This window comes from Cetorhinus maximus, chromosome 29 (genome assembly GCF_964194155.1).
Source record: "Cetorhinus maximus chromosome 29, sCetMax3.hap1.1, whole genome shotgun sequence".
Classification (NCBI taxonomy): Eukaryota; Metazoa; Chordata; class Chondrichthyes; order Lamniformes; family Cetorhinidae; genus Cetorhinus; species Cetorhinus maximus.
In genome coordinates, this window is record NC_135907.1 from 20376050 (window position 1) to 20399233 (window position 23184).

Consider the following 23184-nt stretch of genomic DNA (forward strand, 5'->3'; position numbering starts at 1 on the left):
CATTCCCGATTTTATTCACTCCACCATTGGTGCCTTCAACTGACTAAGCCCTAAGCTCTGGAATTCCCTCCTTAAGCCTCTCAGCCTCGCTGTCATCCTTCAAACCACCTCTTTGGCCAAACTTTTGGTCATCTGTCTTAATACCTCATTGTCTGACTTGGTGACAAATTTTGTTTCCTGTGGAGCTGCTTGGGATGTTTTGCAACATAAAGGGTGCTATATAAATGCAGGCATCTGTTGTTGTGATGAAAGAGGACTGGTGTCAGGGTGGAATTGAGAGTGTGTGGGACAGGAGTGGAGAATGTGACCATACGAATAAATCAAATAAAAATACAAAAATATTCAAAATTAAAAGCTTCCAGTTTGTTATGAAAACCGAGGAGAAGAAATACCCTTCCATCTGTCAGGGCTTAATTAAAGTTATCAAGTTTGTGGCTTATCTGTGTGACATGTGGCTAGGAATGTGCAGACACCATTCTTGCTGCTCCAGTTTCTAAACACAAATTGGAGACCTTGATCTCTGCATGTCATATGATATAAAAGTAATTTTGTGCTTTGCATATTATTGCCAAACCCCACTTGCCTAAGGGACAAAAGCCTTGCAGAAAAATTTAAACAGGTATTGTCACCATTAGGGATTCTCAGCTTTCAAATCAAAGTTTCCCAGAAACTAGCAACAGCTTGGAGAATCATGCATGTCTGTTACCGATTTTTTGGAAAAGGAATTTTCGAACCATGCTTTATTAACTTTCCAATGAACGGAAATGGGAGGTTCAACCGCTGCCTCCTATTAGTGCCACTCGGCTCATGTGATCAAAAGTTAATGCTCTTCTCCCACTTACCTTTCAACCTTTCTTACCTTTTTAGTCAGTTGAAGGCGCCAATGGTGGAGTGAATAAAATCGGGAATGTACAAGAGGCTTGAATTGGAGAAGTGCAGAGATCTCAGAGGGTTGTAGGTCTGAAGGAGGTAGGGAGATTGGGAGGGATGAGATCATGGAGGGATTTGATGACAACTGTGTGAATTTTGAGGCATTGTCAGTCAGGGGAGCTAATGTAGGTCATCGAGCACAACACTTGCAGTGACTTAAAAAAAGGTCAGATGCCCATAAATTTAAACTTTGGATACATTTAAGGAAAATCTTACTTACCCCTTACCTGAATGCACAATGTCAGTGGCCTCTTTTGTTACTAGACAACTAATTCAAAGCCTTGAACTAGTAATCCATGGAATGGAAGATCAAATCCGACCATAGCGGTTGGAGAATTTTATTCAGTTTAGAACAAAATCTGGGAATATAATAACCTGTGATCATTAAAATATCCTTGAAGCCCGATTGCCCCAAAATTCCAATGGGTTTCCTAATGTTGTTTAGAGAAGGAAAACTGCCATCCTGACCTGGCCTGGCTAATATGTAACTCTGGTCAAATGCTAAAAGTGTTTGACTCCTAACTGACCTCTGATGTAGTCTCGTGAGCCCCTAAGTTATGCCAAATTTTAGGAGAAGTCCCAAAGCCAACTTCTCAGGATAACAAGGGGAAGGCAATAAAAGGCAGCCTTGCCAGCCATACCAACATGCCATGAATGATTTTATTAAAAACGTTTCTCGATAACCTTTGCCCCACCATTGTGTGGCACCTCAGAGCACTAGCCTATGTCATTATGACACAGAGCAATGACACCATCTCTCACCACTGCAGCAGCTATATAGATGCAAGTGTAAATATATGTACTATAGATTGTTTACATAGGGAAAAGATTATAGCAGATTAACATGGCACGGACCGGACCGAGGGAACAAGACATGTATGGGACTTCCGCAAGTTGTCCTGCCAAATGTGGGATTCTAGGGAGAATGCATTCTGCTACATCTTTGTGTTACAATGGGACAGGAGGGTTATGTGGAAAGTGTGAAGGGGTCCTAATATTCTTGGTGCCCATGGCCCTCAGAATTCTTCATGCAGATCTGAGAAAGGTGCTGTATCCATGGTTCATTAGCTCTATGAAAAGATTGAGTTCAAGCTTAAACATGTCACTTTTTTAGCAAGTTACAAGACAACTTGTGTTTCTTTTGCTTACCAAGATTGTATTCGCCATCCTACAAGCCTCAGTTTGTATTTGTACAGATCTTAAAAATGTTATCCAGCATTTGTCATTCTGGGCAATTTCTCAGTGCATTCCCATCTAATTCAGATGGAATATAAACTTATTTCATAAAACACATGACTAATCTTCTATCCAGATTCCTGAACAAATGAATGGATCTGGAATTTGTCTGACAAGTCTTCCACTGTGAAGAGTAATGTGAAGATTTCAACATGCCTACCATTTCTTGATTAAAGCAAATTTCAGTAAAATATATTCTTTACACAGCTTGTGGGCAGGAATTTACACATCGGTGAGTGGGGGCGGGGCCCGCTCGCCGACACATAAAATGACGCGCGGTGTCATTGGGGGGGAACTCCCGACGTCACCGCGCCCCATTTAAATTTTCAGGAAGGCGGGGGCGCAGCAAAATCAGTTGAGCGCCTGCCGACCTGTCAATGGCCAAGTGAGGTCATTGACAGGGTCAATTAAGTGATTAAAAGACCTGGGGCCCCAGCAGGAACTAGAAAAAACATGATACCTCATCCACCGGCGGGATGAGGTTTCATGTAGGCTTTAAAAAATTTTAATAAAGGTTTTGTAAAAATTATGGACATGTCCCAACTCATGTGACAGTGTCACATGAGGGGACATGATAGGGAAATTTTATTTTTCTATTTTTATCTTTTTTACATTTACAGCCGATCTCCCTGAGGCAGCACTTATCCTCAGGGAGATGAGTGCGCTCTATCGTGTGCATGCGCGAAAGAGCGCACTCTCGATTTTGGGATACCCCCCCGCCCGCACAGGGAGCGCATAGCGCTTCTGTGCGGATGTCACACTGGGCGGGCCTTAATTGGACCGTCCACGTAAAATGGCACCATGCCTCTGATCGGGCACATACATAGAACTACAAATTACTACTACAATAATTCCTAAAATCCCTAATTAATCTGACTCCCAGTTACACCCCCTTTAAGGCAATGGTCCAAAAATTGATTTTAGATTTTAAACAGATCCAGCAAATTAACACAATACCCTGGACAGTGGAACTCCAAATGGCTTTCTCCTCCAGCTTCAGTTTTGGCAGACAGCAAGCTTATGCACAAATACTGGAGGCTTCATTAAAGCTATTTCTAACTTCTGTTAGATCTTACAATGCCTTACTCTGACACAAAGCTTCATTCTCCTTTATGTATGTTTCTCTCAGATCATATTCATTGATTTCAAACTCTCATTGTATTATTTCTCCAGCAGTAAATTCTATCAGTCACATACATATTAAGATAAAATATTTAATTATCTTAAATAGGAGAATTTAAAATTGCTGAAACAATGGCACAGGGCAGAGTTAGTCATGTGATTAAATGCGCTATTAACAAGGCTAGTTCCTTGCAAATTGTTTGATTGTGGCACAGATATTTCATATGAAGGGATGCAAATTGAAAATGGCAAAGTTAGGACCAAGAGAAATTAGGCGTAATATTTGTTATCATGGTAGGGTTCCAGAGAAAATTAGATGTGTAACTGGAGAGAGGGTGGATTGCAGGGTATGCAAGAAGACTGGAGGTGTTAGTTCAGAGTAACAAAAAATGGCCAAGTTGCTTGACCAAATTGTCTTCATGTTATTATGACTCAGTTTCACTTCTGCGAGTCCCATTAGTAACCTCATCTCGGGTAGAGCTGTCCATAAAGATATCAAATGAAAACAAGATGTATCCTTAAAATTTTGGCCATGTACTGTACCTCTCCAATGCTGGTGGTGAAAGATGCTTGTGGGACCCAGGACTTGAGACCAGGTGAATAGATACTCCTACTTGTATACACGGACCTTACGTAGAGAAGAAAATACATGATAAAGAAAACTCACCTTAAAAATGTATTGTTTTCCGTCTCACTCATCAAGACGTGTAATCTAAGCAGGTGGGCTCTCCACCCAAATGGGCTTTTATAAAAATATCATTCAACAATCTCCAAACAAAATTTGATGCAATAATTGTGGCAAACCCTTACTTTTCTGCCATCATGTCTAAAATTACTAATGTAGCTGCTCTGTCAGCATCAGTGTCCTTACAGACTGGACTCTAGTAACAAGGATTCCCTGGCTTCAAGCCAGGAAAATGTCTCAGATAGCCATGCTATTCCCTTGAGAAATGAGGGGCATAGTATCGTACAAAGGGAACTCCTGATGCAAAATCTTTCATTGTTGCCCATGGTAATTCAGTATCTATAACTGCATTCCTGTTTTCCACCTTTTAAGGTAAACGCCACACCGCCCAACATCCTCACCAATATCACTCATATCAAAAGTTTTCTGTCTGTGATGTCAAAGTCTGGTCTTCAAAAGAGGGGGAGATGTAGGAAACAAATATCTTTGCAATATCTGGAAAAATATGCTATGAGACATATGAATGCAATATACATATATGGAGGTGGTGGCATAGTGGTATTGTCACTGCTAGTAATCCAGCAGTGGTATTGTCACTGCTAGTAATCCAGCAGTGGTATTGTCACTGCTAGTAATCCAGCAGTGGTATTGTCACTGCTAGTAATCCAGCAGCCCAGCCTAATGATCTGGGGACATGGGTTCAAATCCTGTCACGGAAGCTGGTGGAATTTAAATTCAATTAATAAGGGCTGGAATTAAAAGCTAGTTTCAGTAATGGGGACTGTGAAATGTTGTAAAAACCCATCTGGTTCACTAATATCCTAGAGAAGGAAATCTGCTGTCCTTACCCAGTCTGGCTGACATGTGACTCCAGACCAATAGCAATGTGGCTGACTCTTAACTGCCCTCTGAAATGACTGAGCAAGCCCCTCAGTTCAAGGGCAATTAGGGATGGGTAACAAATTCTGACCTTGCCAGTGACACCTACATCCTGTGAAATTTTTTTTTAAAGATACAGGATGGAATTTTCCATTCCGGGACTGAATCCCATGGCAGGGGACGGGGACGGGGACGGGGACGGGGACAGGGACGGGGAGGCCGATGGGAATTCCCACGGTATCATGCGACCCTTCATTAATTATGCAGTCGGGGGTTTCCCAATGTTTTGCATGGCACGGCAGCGCAGGCTGGATGGTGCGTGAAAGTGGACCAACTGCACACGGGCGGCCCTTTCCCAGCCAGCACTTGTGTGAAATCAATGAACTGCGCACGTGCGGCCATTCTCTGGCTGGCGCATGCGCAGGAAGCCCGAAGCCCACTGGCAACTGCAGTTCCCAAACTGCAAACTCCCGATTTAGGTAAGTATTTTTGGGTTTCCTGACACGGGTATCCAGTACCCTCAGGCAATGACAAAACATGAGGTAGCCATCCATATAAACCACAAGGGCATTTGTTTCCAATACAGTGTATCAATAACCTTTCTTCCCAAAAACAATCCCACATTGGAACAAGCTATCAAAGGAAATAGTCACAGCCCCATCACTTGAAATCTACAAGACCCATTTTTAGATCATTTCCATTTATAAGTTTTTCATTATCATGGCCAGCATATTGGTACATCATGTCTGGTTCAGCTGGCACTAACCACATTTCTAAATATTGGCGGAATATGGATGTTAGCCTGTGATGCCAACAAGACGAAAGCAGAGGCAGAAGGCAGCGCTCCAGGTAGGCCCGGAGGCCCTCTCTACCTGCCTGGGTGCTGCTGCAGCCACCCCCTACAGAGGGGTTTTCCACACCATGGGTCGAGTCTTGTTGTGGCATTGGGGGGGGTCTCACCTACCAGCTGGAGGGGCGGCGAGAGACCCGCAGTGCCTTTTTTCAGGAAGGCCTGCTGAACCACATGACACTCGAGCAGTGGCGAGATCACCAGCAAGCCTTTCCTTTCCTTGGAATCAAGACCCTGGCGACGCAAGTCCCACCTAGAGAGAGCTGTTGGCCAGTCGGAGGCCGGCAGCTCTTACAGTCAGCAGCATCACCGAGGAGGCCGTGGCCTCTGTTGGAAGGACATTTTCCCCACCGGAGTTCTAGAATCGAGGACCCAGGCTACAGGTAAGTAATGTGGGTTGCAGAGGGGGCGTCAAAAGCAAGAGTGGGGGTTACTCTTAGAGGGCACCCCACCTTCCCAATGTCTAGTCCCTCGAGCAGGCACTGATTGCTTTAGATCAAGGGACACCACTGCCCCCACCCCCCTCACCCCCACCTCTGAGGTGACACAGATTCACCTGTCATGCACACCACATGGCTACAGGCTTGCTTGTGGCTGGGTTAATCCCTGAGGTGGCAATGTGAGGCCCTTAAGTGATCTACTTAAGGGCCTCAATTGGTTTGGCGGTGGGGGGGTCAACCATGAGCCTTCCCGCCTAAGACTTAATTCTGGTGGAGACGGAAAGGTGGCAGGGTTCAGATATGCCACCACCCCACGTTTAAGTAAATGTCCTTCCTGTCTCCAAGCTCACCACCAGTGAGAGAAGATTCTGACCACCGAGTGGCTTGCTTCCAATAGCCATTTTTTAGTTTCAATTTTTAAAAGTTGGAGAGAGCGTACCACCATTTTGAAATGCCCTCTCCCTCACTTACCTGTAGCTTGCTTTTAAGTTTGAAGATTTCTAATTGGCCCTCAAAGTTTGAGAGCCTGCCAGCTGTCCTTAATTTCCAAGAGAGGGTGGTGAGTGGCTTGGGAGGGAACTTGCAGGTGGTGGTGTTCTCATGTGTCTGCTGCCCTTATCCTTCTAGATGGTAGTGGTCGTGAGTTTGGATGTTGCTGCCTAAAGAGTCTTGGTGAGTTCCTGTAGTGCATCTTGTAGATGGTACACACTGCTGCTACTGTGCGTCAGTGGTGGAGGGAGTGAATGTTTTTGGAAGGGTTGCCAATCAAGCGGGGCTGCTTTGTCCTGGATGGTGTCAAGCTTCTTCAGTGTTGTGGGAGCTGCACTCATCCAGGCAAGTGGAGAGTATTCCATCACACTCCTGACTTGAGCTTTGTAGATGGTGGACAGGCTTTGGAGAGTCAGGAGGTGAGTTACTCACCGCAGGATTCCTAGCCTCTGACCTGCTGTTGTAGCCAAGTCAAGCCTGTCCTCTAACCATTAATTGGCCAACCTGTGGAAGAAAAATCACACAATCGAGTGGCTGTTTCCCACACCAGGCAAGTAGCAAGTAACATTCACGCCACACAAGTGCCACCTAATGACCATCTTCAACAAGAGAGAATCTAATCATCACCCCTTGACATTCAATGGTATTACTATAACTGAATCTCCCACTATCAACATTCTAGGGGTTACCATTCACCAGAAACTGAACTGGACTAGCCATATAAATACTGTGGCTACAAGAGCAGGTCAGAGGCTAGGAATCGTGCGATGAGTAACTTACCTCCTGACTCCCCAAAGCCTGTCCACCATCTACAAGGCTCAGGTCAGGAGTGTGATGGAATACTCCCCACTTGCCTGGATGAGTGCAACTCCAACAGCTCAAGAAGCTTGACACCATCCAGGACAAAACAACCCGCTTGATTGGCACCCCTTCCAAAAACATTCACTCCCTCCACCACTGATGCACAGTGGCAGCAGTGTGTACCATCTACAAGATGCACTGCAGGAACTCACCAAGACTTCTTAGGCAGCACCTTCCAAACTCACAACCACTATCATCTAGGACAAGGGCAGCAGACACATGGGACCAACACCACCTGCAAGTTCCCTTCCAAGTCACTCACCATTCTGACCGGGAAATATACGCCGTTCCTTCACTGTCGCTGGGTCAAAATCCTGGAACTCCCTTCCTAACAGCACTGTGGGTATACCTATGCCACATGGACTGCAGCGGTTCAAGAAGGCAGCTCACCACCATCTTCCCATGAGCAGTTAGGGATGGGCAATAAATGCTGAGCTAGCCAGCAATGCCCGCACCACATGGATGAAGGAAATAAAACAGTGCGGGCTTTCCCACATTTTAGCTTGATGGCAGGGTCCAAAAAAATCACAGAGAAAATCAATGTGGCGAATGTGGGCTCCTCAGAAAAACTCTGCTGACAGTCATCTAGATATGTGTAAATCACAATTTTTTTTGTGTTTTTTTACAGCGGGTTTGGGGGGCGGGGGGGTGGTGTGGTCTCACTTGCAATCCATCTCGCACTCAACAGTTGCCTTCACAGTAGATGTCCTCCTACAGGTGCCTCGTGCCTCCTTTTGTGGACTGCTCAGCAGTGGACAATTGACACAATGGCATTCTCTTCCTTTCTCCCACTTACTAGAGGAGTCAATGACATTTTCCCTCTTTGCCCCATCCCTGCTCGCAATCGAAGGAAGGCAAAAGGCAAGGCTCTGCTAGAAAATAAGTGAAAGGGCTCAATTAAACAACAGGAACTACAGTTTTTAAAGAGTGTCATTAGTTGTATGATTCCTTCAGCAATAAACCTGACCTCCGCTCATCAACTACCTATAAGAGCCTTGAGATGATTTCACTGCATTAAAGGAGCTATGTAAGTGCATGTTGTTGTTGGGACATGAGTAAAACCAAGAGTTTCTCTTGTGGACAATGGCAGGAGAAAATAGATGTCCCACTCTTCTGATGCAGTGTTTTGGAGTGTTCCTGAAGGTGCCCCCAAAAATAAGATAATGCTGGGGACTGAAACTCCCAGTGACCAGCTTGTAACATTTGTCTAAGCTAATGGAGCCAAATCTCCAATTGGTTGAGGTACTAAAGTGTTGCCACTACATGTGGATTCATAGCACTTACAGGAAGTACAAAGGAAGGGCAATCAAAGCAAGCCTTGAACCTACTCCATCAGAAAATAAGTGTTAATTTTTGCTAATTAATGTAGCAAAGTCCAGTCAATAACTGGATGTTCCATTCTCTTTAGAATTAGTAAATTGATTAGGAATTGTTGGTAAAATATTAAACGCTTTAATAAAAACCTTCAAAAGTACACTTGGATCTGCAGCATATTAACTTTATTTTCTGACTATTCTAGAATCTCATTACACAAACTCAATTATATATCCTGGAATAGTTAAGGGATGATTTGATAGAAGTTTTCAGGATATTAAGTGGGACAAATAGAGAAAAAAAAGCTTTTTGGCTATTTCCGCTGGTTGGGGAGTCTAGGACTAGGTGGCATGGTCTAAAATTAGAGGCAGGCCTTTCAAGAATGAAATTTTAGGCAACATTTCTACACACAAAGGGTGGCAGAAGCTTGGAATTCCCTTCCGCAAATGACCCTTAACGCTAGATCAATTGTCAATTTTAAATCTGTGATTGATAGATTTTTGTGAACCATAAGGGATAGGGGGCAAAGGTGGGTAAAAAGAGTTAGATCACAGGTTAGCCATAATCTCTCTGAATGATGGAATAGATTCAAGGGGATGAATAGTCTCATCCTGCTCCTATGTAACGTTTTAAGGTAAATAAATTATGGCTGATATTGGAAAAAGCAGTTATGGCACAGAAGATCTCTTTGGTCTTAGTTGCTGTTGAGGAAATTAACTAGTAACATGTAAAGCTAGGGTAAGTTTGAGCAAAGCACCAGCAACCTCAGGAATAATTATAGATGTTGCTAACTCATGCCCCATAAGATTTAATTGATGTTAGCGACATAGATGGTGAGCACATCTGTTGCCGTTAACAACACTGATGAGGCTCAAAACCCACATAACCACCTAAGCTCCTGCTACCCACCACCCCACCCCGTACCAGTACACATAGCGTTTGTACAGCAAAACATGTCCTAATTCAAACACATTTTCCATGGCATTATCATCCTGGTAACACAAGAAACCAACTGTCAAACTTTTATAATCTGGCATGCAAAATGGTTGGCATTGTCTGGCACTATATGGGCAGGTCTCTGCAAATCATCATACCACACGCTCTCAGTCCCAGTTATGGCACCTTGAAATGGCATCAAGTGAAGCTCAAATTCTTTCCCACAGGGTAAGGAGGAGGAGTCGCGCTCACATACGAAGAGGCTCGGGAATAGGTTGCTTGTGATAGGCTTCTTAAGGGAATACATGAGTCGAAAATAAAAAAAAGTGCAAAAGCCAGAGGCATGGAACAAAATTCAAACTGAGCAGGTACAAAGTCAAAAATGGGCCATTCACAGCAATCATAAAGAAATTAGGGTTTTATTTGTTCTCACTTGGGAAAGGTAGAATAACATTCATTGTGCCTGAAGCAAAATACTAATTTCTGAAAAGATGGTCTATAATTATCAAACTTGAGAAGGAAACAAGCATGTAGGAGCCTTGTGCAGCAAGCTAAATTGATTCAGGAGGTTGATTTTGGACCTTCAAGTACTAATAATATTACAGGTTCCATCTCACGTTCCTTCAGCCATCTTAGGTTTCTTGTTTCCTTGTTTAAGGGAGAATATGAATATTAATTGACTCCTAATGCACAGTTCAGGTAAGTGATATCTTTGCCGGCAATGTTCAGTGTACCACACAATAATGTAACAAGAGATCCTCAAGTTCCAATTTTGCCAGAGTTTCATTGTCCCCGCAAGCCTTTGAAGTTGAAATATTTGAAATGAATTGATCACAGCGATGCTTGTGAACACCTGGATGGTGTTGGGACAAGGCTTTAAAAGGTATCTATTTTCTAACCATGAATAGGTTGGATTTACAAATATTTTCTCTTTTCTTGGTCCGCAGCACTGAAGTGAACAGAACTTTTCTATCCCTTATTTTCCATTTCAGACTGAGTGACGTTAGCCAGCTGTGATGCAATGCGACCCTCCTGGTGTATAACCTGTTTGATGACACACTTCAGCTACATACTGAGAAATGCTCCTTCATAGGGCGAGACCCACATTTACATTTTTGGGCATTGTCAGTCTTGCAAACTCTCACAATAACTTTTTTTTTTAATGTAGTGCCTTCATTTTAGTCCCAAAGCACTACTCGGTAGCAATTATCAAACAAAATTTGACAGTGAGTTTCACAAAGAGATATTAGTACAAGAGACCAAAAAGCTAGCCCAAAGAGATAGGCTTTAAGGAGAGACTTAAGGGACGAGAGATATGGAGAGGCAGAGAAGTTTAAGGAGGGAATTTGGGATCTTATGGCCAAGGCAGTTGAAGGCACAGCCCCCAATCATGGAGCGATGAAAGTAGGAGATGTGTATGAGGCCAGAATGGGAGGAACATAGCATTGAGTGGAAGCCTTCAAACACCTGCAAACGTCAGCTCGGCACATATGTTCAACTGATGTCCACAAAGATTAAGTGAAATGCCAATTGTTGAAGTGGGTACACTTTACAGGGCTTCTCAAGCCAGACTGATTCCAAGCTGGTTCAATCCTCACTGTAGGAACATAAGAAATTGGAGCAGTATTAGGCCATGTGGCCCCTTGAGCCTGCTCCACCATTCAATAAGGTTGAAGATGATGATGTAAATTGCCTATCACTATGACATTATGAGCTTGAATCCGGTGGGCAATGACATGCAACAAGCCATCAAGCTTGGGAGAGGTGATCACAAGGCAGTTTGAAAGTCATATGGCAATGTGAAAACTTGCTTCCATCCTCATGATCTATGCTGAATTTAGGCCTCCTAAGTTCATATTTGGTCAAGGTATAAAGGTGTTCATTGTAATCCTATTCAGAGAGAAGGCCAGATGAATCAAGAAGTAATGTCTAAGTAGTGTCATAAGAAACATAACAAATTAGAGCAGGAGGAGGCTATTTAGCCCCTCAAGCCTGCTCTACCATTCAATAAGATCACTGTTGATCTTCTACCTCAACTCACTTTCTTGCACTATCCTCACATCCTTTGATTCCCTCAATGTCCAAAATTCTCTTGATCTCAGTCTTGAATACACTCATCAACTGAGCATTCACAGCTGTCTGAGTGAAGGAATCTCTCCTCACCTGAGCCCTAAATGGCCAAGACCCTTATCATGAGACTATTGCCTCTAGTTCTAGGCTCCCCAGGCAGGAGAAACAGCCTCGCTACATCTACCCTAACAAGCAAGAACTTTATACCTGAATCTTGTCAATGCTTAATGTTAAAAGTCTGCATATTACAAAAGGGAGGGAGAAGTGAAACAGGTAAAAAGCTGTACACATCTGGTGTCTTTAAAGACTGCTTTAGTGCACAATAACATGTAATGAATCTTGACATCTACACAAAAGGGTGCAGGAATGAGGAAGTATGTGTATGACAGCTTATTTTGAGCAGGATGAGCCAGGAAAGTACTGCTCATAGTATACAGATGAAGCAGAAAATCAAAAAGGATGAAAGGGAGAAAGAAGTAGAAAGTTGAAGTTGAAAGACAATTTGATATAACAAGGTCTGTATTGCAAGAAGGTGTTGGAAGATCCTGTTCAGATATGTGGGACAGTATTCAGCTATTTCATGAAGAGTTGAAAGCAGCCTCGGGCTGCTTTCAGGCTTCTTTGTGCAGCTGTAGAAGTGAAAATGTGGAATTGTATTTAAAGTCAGAGTGAAAGTAGCCATTATTCAAGGAGGAAGAAGAGAACTGTTTTGGAGCAGAGGGCAGGTTTGAACCATAGAACACTACAGCACAGAAAACAGGCCATTCAGCCCTTCTAGTCTGTGCCGAAATATTATTCCGCTAGTCCCATTGACCTGCACCTAGTCCATAACCCTCCAGACCTCTCCCATCCATGTATCTTTCTAATTTATTCTTAAAACTTAAGAGTGAGCCCGCATTTACCACGTCAGATGGTAGCTCGTTCCACACTCTCACCACTCTCTGAGTGAAGAAGTTCCCCCTAAACCTTTCCCCTTAAAGCCATGTCCTCTTGTGTTTATTTCTCCTAATCTAAGTGGAAAGAGCCTACTCGCATTTACTCTGTCTATACAAGTTCTACCTGCTTCAACCTCTTTGACTTCAGGTACAGCGGGCCTCATAGGATCTTATTGTTAGTCAGGTGAAAGGAAGAATTTGCATTTATGTAGCACCTTTCACAATTTAAGGACATCCCAAAGCGGTTCATAGCCAAAGAATAAGTGTAGTTACTGTATAGGTTAGTCACTGTGTAGGTGTAGATTATGAAGGTAACCTTTTAATTGAACCGGTCATAAAAGAATTAAAGACTCGCATTTATATAGTGCCATTCATGACCGCCAGATGTCCCAAAATGCTTCACAGCTGATAAAAAGTACTTTTTTTTTGTCGTACAGTCACTGTCCTGGAGGAAATGCGTTAACCGATTTGCACACAGCAACTTGCTCCAACAGCAGTGTGATAATGACCAGATGAGCCAGGGCAAAAGCAAAATACTGGCGGATGCTGGAAATCGGAAACAGAAACGAAAATTGCTGGAAAGACTCAGCAGGTCTGACAGCCTCTGCGGGGACAGAGTTAACGTTTCGAGTCCGTATGGCTCTTCTTGAGAACTGGACCACGTGAGCCAGGACCACCAGGGTTTACATTCCCCACTTTTCTTTAGAGATAGTGCCACGGGGTCTTTTACATCCAACTGGTCTCGGGGTTTAACTGCTCAGTCGAAAGACAGCACCTCCGACAGTGCAGCACTCCCCTCGGTACTGCACTGGAGCATGCGCGCAGATTTTTAGTGCTTTTATTCTCTGGTGCAAGAGTGGGTAACATTAAGATTAGCCACAAATCCAACTGCACCTTTTTTTTTCCCCCTGAGTGGCTGCCACTTCTCACCCTCTCACCTCTCTCTCTGCCTCACAACAAAACTACTCCATCAGGCGAGCCAAGAGAAAGGCGCTTGCGCAGTTGTGGTCGGGCAGGGCGACGGGCCGTTACACGCACGCGCGCCGTGGGGGCGGTGGCGCATGCGCGCTTGGCCGACGGGTGGCGCATGCGTGTTGCGAGCGCGCGGAATTTTAAACCGTCCAAAAGAGGGAGTCAGGTGGGTGGGGGAAAAAAAAAATTTTACAAACGGCGCCCAGGATCGGAAATCGAGCGATGGGGGAGGCTCCCGTCTCCTCGTCAGTTGTGGGCGTGCGGTGAGCGGCGCTCGGTAGGTACTCAAACTGGGTTTGCCTGCCACCGGGTTCCGTTGCCGTTTTTTTTTTGGAGGCGGTTTGATTTGTCCCAGTCAGGGCCTGGGGCCTTCGCTCAGGCCTCGGCTGTTAGTGGTCACCGGCTGTTGTGTGCGGGAAGTCCCCTCCACCCCTCCATCTCCCCCCCATCTCCCCCCCCCCCTCCCCCCCATCTCCCCCCCCCCCTCCCCCCCATCTCCCCCCCCCTCCCCCCCATCTCCCCCCCCCCTCCCCCCCATCTCCCCCCCCCCTCCCCCCCCTCCCCCCCCATCTGCCCCCCATCTCCTCCCCCCCCACCCCATCTCCCCCCCCACCCCATCTCCCCACCCCATCTCCCCCCCCCCACCCCATCTCCCCCCCCCACCCCATCTCCCCCCCCCACCCCATCCCCCCCCCACCCCATCTCCCCCCCCCACCCCATCTCCCCCCCCACCCCATCTCCCCCCCCCACCCCATCTCCCCCCCCCCTCCCCATCTCCCCCCCCCCTCCCCATCTCCCCCCCCTCCCCATCTCCCCCCCCCACCCCACCCCATCTCCCCCCCCCACCCCATCTCCCCCCCCCACCCCATCTCCCCCCCCACCCCATCTCCCCCCCCACCCCATCTCCCCCCCCCTCCCCATCTCCCCCCCCCTCCCCATCTCCACCCCCTCCCCATCTCCACCCCCCCTCCCCATCTCCCCCCCTCCCCTCCCCATCTCCCCCCCCTCCCCTCCCCATCTCCCCCCCCCTCCCCATCTCCCCCCCTCCCCTCCCCATCTCCCCCCCTCCCCTCCCCTCCCCATCTCCCCCCCTCCCCATCTCCCCCCCTCCCCATCTCCCCCCCTCCCCATCTCCCCCCTCCCCTCCCCATCTCCCCCCCTCCCCTCCCCATCTCCCCCCCTCCCCTCCCCATCTCCCTCCCTCCCCTCCCCATCTCCCCCCCCTCCCCTCCCCATCTCACCCCCTCCCCTCCCCATCCCATCTCCCCCCCCCTCCCCATCCCATCCCCCCCCCTCCCCGCCCCATCTCCCCCCCTCCCCGCCCCATCTCCCCCCCTCCCCGCCCCATCTCCCCCCCTCCCCGCCCCATCTCCCCCCCTCCCCGCCCCATCTCCCCCCCCTCCCCGCCCCATCTCCCCCCCTCCCCTCCCCATCTCCCCCCCCTCCCCGCCCCATCTCCCCCCCTCCCCGCCCCATCTCCCCCCCTCCCCGCCCCATCTCCCCCCCTCCCCGCCCCATCTCCCCCCCTCCCCGCCCCATCTCCCCCCTCCCCGCCCCATCTCCCCCCTCCCCGCCCCATCTCCCCCCTCCCCGCCCCATCTCCCCTCCTCCCCCCCATCTCCCCTCCTCCCCCCCCCGCCATCTCCCCTCCTCCCCCCCATCTCCCCTCCTCCCCCCCATCTCCCCTCCTCCCCCCCATCACCCCTCCTCCCCCCCCCCCATCTCCCCATCTCCCCCCCATCACCCCTCCTCCCCCCCCCATCTCCCCCTCCATCTCCCCTCTCCCCCTCCATCTCCCTTCCCCCCCTCCATCTCCCCTCCCCCCCCTCCATCTCCCCTACCCCCCATCATCTCCCCTACCCCCCCTCCTCCTCCCTCACCCCCCCTCCTCCTCCCTCACCCCCCCTCCTCCTCCCTCACCCCCCCTCCTCCTCCCTCACCCCCCCTCCTCCTCCCTCACCCCCCCTCCTCCTCCCTCACCCCCCCTCCTCCTCCCTCTCCCCAAAACCTGGGTGTCTCTTCAGCCTGGCACCGATTTGAAATCCTCCCCATCAGACTTTCGGATCAGAGTTCGAGCCCCCAACTCGAGCACCAAAGTCTGGCTTTGCCAGTGCAGCGCTGAGGGAGTGCCTCACTGTCAGAGGTGCCGTCTTTCAGATGAGACGTCCAGCTGAAGCTCGGTGTCTGCTCGCTCGGGTGAATGCAAAAGATCTGGTTGCGCTGTTTGGAAGAACAGCAGGGGAGCTCTCCCCGGTGCCCTGGACGATATTTATCCCTCGATCGACATCATTAAAGCAGATTGTTTCAGATTTCCAGCATCCGCAGTATTTTGCTTTTATCATTAAAGCAGATTATCTGGCCGTTGCTGTTTGTGCGAGTTGCTGCGTGCAAGTTGGCGGCTGCGTTTCCTACATTACAACAGTATTCCATTGATAGTAAAGTGCTTTGGGGTGCCCAAGTCATGAAATGTACTATATAACCATAAATCTTTATTTTGAAGATGCAGTTACTGGGGCAGTGCTTTATACGTGAGGCTGACTCTCTGTTTTTCAGAACTCCCAATCTTGGATGGTGCTGCTTTTAGCAGTGAATTTTAGTCTGTGCATTTAGTTGGAGGAGGGGAAACTTCTGACTGGATTTGCTGGTGCTTGCCCAGTTATTGATAATTGTAATGTAAAAGCAAAATACTGTGGATCTGGAAATCTGAAATTAAAAACAGAAAATGCTGGAAAAACTCCAGATCTGGCAGCATCTGAGAGAGAAACAAAGTTAATGTTTTGAGTCCATATAACTCTTCTTCAGAGCATTGATAATTGTAACCTGGATGGGGTGAAGCCTCATACATTAAAACATAAAATCTATATGATATCCATCCTATCGACACAAAACAGATTGATGAAACCTGTAACTAGCACTAGTCTTACACCTTTTTCTTTCAGACACATATCAAGCCTTTCAGTATTTTTAAATTTAGGTTTGTGGTATTTGAAGCTCTAATTCTTTTTTTCTAGGTTGTTCACATGCAGCAGTGTACATACAAAATGGCAGCAGATCAAGTGAAATTGTCCCATTTTATATTTTTGTGAGTTGACAATTACAGGCACAATCATGTCTCATTTTAAAAATAAAACAACACCCAGTCTAGTTGCGGACAAAGTAAATACAGTCTCTTCTCTCATACCTTGGAGCAACCAAATCAAGAGCAATACTGTCAGGCACTTGTCAACAAATCTTCCTTGGGATAGAAATTATTGTATTACATGAATAAAAAGAGGAACAAAATAACCTGAATGAAGGACATGCACCTCAGTTGAGAAGCAGTGGGAAAAGACTTTTATTTCAAACCAACTTTAGAATCAACTACTGAATAAAATAACCCTTGGCCTAATGTATCAAAAGAGCATTCTATATGAAGTAGCTAATATACAGTTTATTGCATTTGGGAACAAAGATTCTTTTCCCCTCCTTTTTGTCATAAACATTCTATTCCTTACTGAATCTGCTAATTCAAAAGCTCTGTTCTCAAGCCACAGAACTTATTGAATGGCGGTGTAGGCTCAAGGGGCAGAGTGGCCTATTCCTGCTCCTAATTTGTATGTTCAGATGTTGTCTCTCCCTGGCCACTGGCTAAGTTTGAGTTTTGTAACCTCGGAGTTGAATTTGACTCTGAACTGAACTGACCTTATATCCCTTCCATCATCAAGACTGCCTACTTCCACTCCTGTAACATTTCCACCCCAGGCTCATATTATCTTCAGCTGAAATCCAAATCATTGCCTTTGTGGTGTCTAGACTCAACTATTCCATTTTTCTCCAAGCTAGCCTCCCACTGTCCATGCTGCAAACATGAGCTTATTTACTGCTCAGTTGTCCTTATCCTAACTCTCATCAGGACCCATACGCCCATCACCCTTGTGTTCACTAACCTCCCTGTCTGAGAAGCTTCCAGTTTTAAAATTCTCATCTTTCCACAATCTCTATGTTCCTCTCATTCTTCCCTCTTGTATACCCTTGATTTTCATCGCTCCACCATTGGCACCTCTGCCTTCAGCTGCCTTGACCTAAGCTAGAATTACTTCCCGAAACCTCTCCAACTCTCCTCCTTTAAGATTCCCCTTAAAACTGTCCTCTTTAATCAAGCTTTTGTCACTTGTCTTGATATCTCATTGTGTGGCTTTGAATCAGATTGCTTCTGTGAATTGAAAGCAAAATACTGCGATTCTGATGAAAAGTCATATTAGACTCAACGTTGACACTGTTTTTCTCCCCACATACAGCCAGATCTGCTGAGTTTTTCCAACATTTTCTGTTTTTATTATTTCTTCTGAATTGCTTTGACATGCTTTATTACATTTAAAGGTGACCTGTAAATGTAATTTCATGTTGAGTGAGGCTCGTTAATTAGGTTATTTGTTTGGCAAGTTAAGTAAGTATAGGTTGAGGAACTTCAGTTACATAGATTGGAGAAGTTTGGACTATTCTCCTTGGAGAAGAGATGGCTGAGAGGTGATAGGATAGAGGTATTCAAAATGAGGGGTCTGGACAGAGTAGAGAGGGTAAAACTGTTGTCAGTGGTGGAAGTGGTGCAAAAAGGACAGGCGACATGAGGAAAATCTTTTTTTACACCACGCAGCAAATGGTTAGGATCTGGAATGCACTGCCTGAGAGTGTGGTGGAGGCAGGTTTAATTGAGTGTTATGACCACAGCCAACATTAATTACTGCACAATCCAAATCCCAGAGGGAAACTTGGCTTACGGGCCATACCCTTTTATTTTGTATTCTGAAAACAAGAAGGGGATGTACTGATCTCAGCAGTAGGAAGTCCAGTAACACTTTTGAGATTTTAAAAATTAAAAGTAAAAGTTTTATTAACAATAAAAAGACAAAACTTAAGCACACAAGATTACATATACACAGTTAAACTTAGTCTTACAAAATATTTCCCCCAAAAGACATGCTACTTGGTCAGACTTGCAAGTAAACACCTTCCAGGCAATGCTCCCTTACAGATGTTTAACTTCAAAAAATCCAGTAGTATTACCCATAGCAAACTGTTGTAGCTTCAATAAAGGCATACCACATGACCTGTGACTCTCTTCCACTCTGCTGTGAAAAATCCAAACTTCAGAATAACATTGCTTTTTGCAGCCCAAGGCTTTTCTGGCTTGAATGGATGCTTGATTCAAACAGCACCCTCTCTCAGCCAATGCTACAGCTGCTATAACTCACATCTCACAGCTCAACAGCTCTAAAATACTGTTTTTCCCTTTCATCTCGGGTTCCATTGTTTTCACACCTCTTTGAAACTCAGACCCTTCCAAATGTAAGATCTTTCATATTTTAATCCTGTCTTTGCTTTCGGGTCAATAAAATATAATATCCCCACTTCTATTTACCTATGGCTATTTATGGAACTCCTGCAAGGTGCAAACATGACTCTTTTTACCTCAGACTCCCCTTTGATATTTAAACAAACTCCACTTACCTAAAAATGCAAATGTTAGATCTAACCTATTCGCTTATACCTCAAACCTAACACCTCTATCCTTTTCATGTTTTCAAACCACCAGACAACCTATCTCCTATTAATAATCTCTGCCCAGCTTAATTAAATCATACACACACAGTCTTCACAGAATGACACAATATTCCTGAAAAATATTTTTAAAAATCAATTTCTCACATGAGGCATTCAAGAGGGAATTGGATTATTATCTGTACAGGAAGAATTGCTCCTTCATAGAGCCAGCACAGACATGATGGGCTGATTGGCCATCTTCTGTGCTGTAACCATTCTATGATTCTATCTTTTCTGCTTTGTATATTTGGAAAGTGGACCCATGCAGAATGTTGTCGCCAAATCCACGATAAGCTGATCCGATTAAATGGAAAATATAGCATGTGGCAAGGACAGGGTGTGATGTTTATGTGTGTAACATTTTTTTATTTTCTTCTATCACCGTTAAGCTTTTCCAGATCTTGTGTAAGCATGGGTTGGATGCAGGATAAAGCTCCCTCAACTACCCCAGCTTCATACTTTTTTGCTCCTACTGTTGTCAGCCTTATAGTTTAAGTGAGGCTTAGAAATACAATAGTCCTGACTGAATGTTGTGCTGTAGAGTTAACACTCACTATGCATTTTTCTGATGTCTAAAACACACCTTTTTGGAATCCAGAGGCTAAACTATCTTGCCTTACTTTGTTCCTTGATTAGATTTCTTCTTTCATATTTCTTCGAAGAGGGAAACCACAGCAGCTGGCTGAATGTTAATGTTACTATCCAATTATATTGAAAGCATGATTCTACAGAGATATACTGGTTTTGGTACTTCAAAATGTCAACCCAGCAATCCAGTCAAAATTCCAGCATTTTGGCATGATTGAGATTAGCAATCAAATTAGGATTTAAGGCTGGACCATCTAATTGAGAAACAGAAAGAAGTTCAATACCAATAAAGCCAGCCTTTCCCAGATGTTGGACTGGGAAATTAAAATAATTAAATCTGCAATGTAAAAGATTAAGCTTAATTTATGGCACAGTAATTTCATGGTGATTGGCACAGTAATTTTGTGGTGAACCTTGCATTCCCTCATAGACATCTCTTTTGGAAGTATTCTTTTGGCTGAAGTGATGTACAGTAGAAAGTAATCAGGACAATCTGTCTAACGTATGTGTCTGTTACTAAGGAAAACTTGTCTGGCAAATGTGTGTATTGAAGACATGCTGTAGGTCTGCAACTGTTTAATGAGAAAGGCCAGCCATATGGCACAATGAAGATGGCCTGTTGGTTTGGCATATGTATGATCAGGGTAGTCTGAGAGTCCAGAATATGGAACCATATAATGGGAATTGCTAGTTATTATGGAGTGCGTGTATATAATGAGGATAATATCCTTGTAGAAAGATTTGCTTTTGCTGCCTAAATACAAATTGCCCTACCATCTTTCTTGGGAGCATAAGTAAATGAGTGACATTGCAACATCTAAAACAGTCTCCTTTTGGAGGAAGATTTTCCCCATCTTAATAATGGAGGGGAAAACTAGGAAGGAAACTTTTGCCATGCTATTGAACATTTGCAGGATAGTCAGTGGCAAAAGTCAGTTTGCTAGTTTATATAATTCTGAGTGAAAAGGATAACATGCAATGAATTACTTTTGAAGGCCATAGTCAAAGTGCAAGTATTTTCTGGAATACATCATTCATTCATGTGTGCTCTGCCTGAAGGCAGGCCCTTAGATCACAGAGGCCCGAACAATCCCCATTCACCACTACTCTCCTCCGTCTGGCTGAACTTGTTCTCACGCTGAACAATTTCTCCTTAAACTCCTCTCACTTCCTCCAAATAAAAGGTGTGGCTATGGGTACCCGCATGGGCCCCAGCTATGCCTGTCTCTTTATGGGGTATGTGGAACATTCCTTGTTCCAGTCCTACTCCGGCCCCCTCCCACAACTTTTTCTCTGGTACATCGATGATTACTTCGGTGCTGCTTCATGCTCTCGCCTGGACCTGGAAAAATTGATTAATTTTGCTTCCAATTTCCACCCCTCCATCATTTTCACATGGTCCATCTCTGACACTTCCCTTCCCTTCCTTGACCTCTCTGTATCAATTTCATTACAAGCCTACCGACTCCCACAGCTACCTCACATCCTGCTTCCTGTAAGGACTCCATCCCATTCTCTCAGTTCCTTCGCCTTCGTCGAATCTGTTCTGATGATGCCACTTTCAAAAACAGTTCCTCTGACATGTCCTCCTTCCTTAACCGAGGTTTTCCACCCACGGTGGTTGACAGGGCCCTCAACCATGTCCGGCCCATCTCCCGCGCATCCGCCCTCACACCTTCTTCTCCCTCCCAGAAACATGATAGGGTCCCCCTTGTCCTCACTTATCACCCCACCAGCCTCCGCATTCAAAGGATTATCCTCCGCCAATTCCAGCATGATGCCACCACCAAACACATCTTCCCTTCACCCCCCCCGGCGGCATTCCGCAGGGATCGTTCCCTCCGGGACACCCTGGTCCACTCCTCCATCACCCCCTACACCTCAACCCCCTCCCATGGCACCTTCCCATGCAACCGCAGAAGGTGCAACACCTGCCCCTTTACTTCCCCTCTCCTCACCGTCCAAGGGCTCAAACACTCCTTTCAAGTGAAGCAGCATTTCACTTGCACTTCCCTCAATTTAGTCTACTGCATTCGTTGCTCCCAATGCGGTTTCCTCTACATTGGAGAGACCAAACGCAGACTGGGTGACCGCTTTGCAGAACACCTTCGGTCTGTCCGCAAGCATTACCCAGACCTCCCTGTCGTTTGCCATTTCAACACTCCACCCTGCTCTCATGCCCACATGTCCGTCCTTGGATTGCTGCATTGTTCCAGTGAAGCTCAACGCAAACTGGCGGAACAGCACCTCATCTTCCGACTAGGCACTTCACAGCCTTCTGGATTGAATATTGAGTTCAACAATTTTAGATCATGAACACTCTCATCCATCCCCACTCCCTTTCCGATCCCCCCCTTTTTTTTCCAATAATTTATATAGATTTTTCTTTTCCCACCTATTTCCATTATTTTTATATGTATTTCCATCCATTGTTTTATCTCTACCTTTTAGCCTTTTTTGATTCCTTCACCCCATCCCCACTAGGGCTATCTGTACCTTGCTTTTCCTGCTTTCTACCCTTAATTAGCTCATTCCTTAGATAATATCACCGCCTTCAACACCTCTTTGTCCTTTTGTCTGTGACATCTTTTGGTTATCTCCACCTATCACTGGCCCTCTATCCAGCTTTACTTGTCCCACCACCCCCTCCCCTTAAACCAGCTTACATTTCACCTCTCTTCTATTTTTACTTAGTTCTGTTGGGTCATTCGGACTCGAAACGTTAACTGTGCTCCTCTCCGCAGATGCTGCCAGACCTGCTGAGTTTTTCCAGGTATTTTTGTTTTTGCCTTGGATCATTGTCTGCTGATGCTTCATCCTGAGCCATTTTCTCAGCAATTTTTTGTCTTTGGTGGTTTGCCACCACTGTCTTCCACTCTCAGGGGCAGGGTGAAGATCAGATCCCAAATCTACCAAGAATGGCAATGGAATACACGCTGTTGGCATTACTCTGATTCACACGCCAGCAATCTAGTCAAATGAGCTAACCAGGCCAATATATTCATCAGTTAAAGAACATAATTAAGTGGGGATTATTTACTTTGATTTAGAAAGGATCCACTCAGGACATGAATGGCATCTCTGATCCCACCCCATGTGTCATACTTATACTGAGGATTGAAATATACACCGAAATATACCCTCACCTGATGACTTGGTGAGATTTGGATCTGGGCAGTCAGGGGCACACTCAGATTTGCTAGAGGTAAACTCAGATGCTGCCCAATCTGCTTGCTTTCTGAATACTCTATCAATTCTTTATTTGACTTTTTTTTTTGGGTTACAGGTACATGAGGC

General features: G+C 45.6%; 1 protein-coding gene across 1 annotated transcript in view; it reads left to right on the forward strand.

Moving 5' to 3' along the window:
* The first annotated feature begins 13845 nt into the window (after nt 1-13845).
* Nucleotides 13846-23184, forward strand: part of LOC144669513 (kinesin-like protein KIF18B) — an 81619-nt gene continuing 72280 nt past the window's right edge. Inside the window, exon 1 of the mRNA XM_078531981.1 lies at nt 13846-13996. The gene's annotated coding sequence lies outside the window, so the exon portion shown is untranslated. The remainder of the gene's footprint in view (nt 13997-23184) is intronic.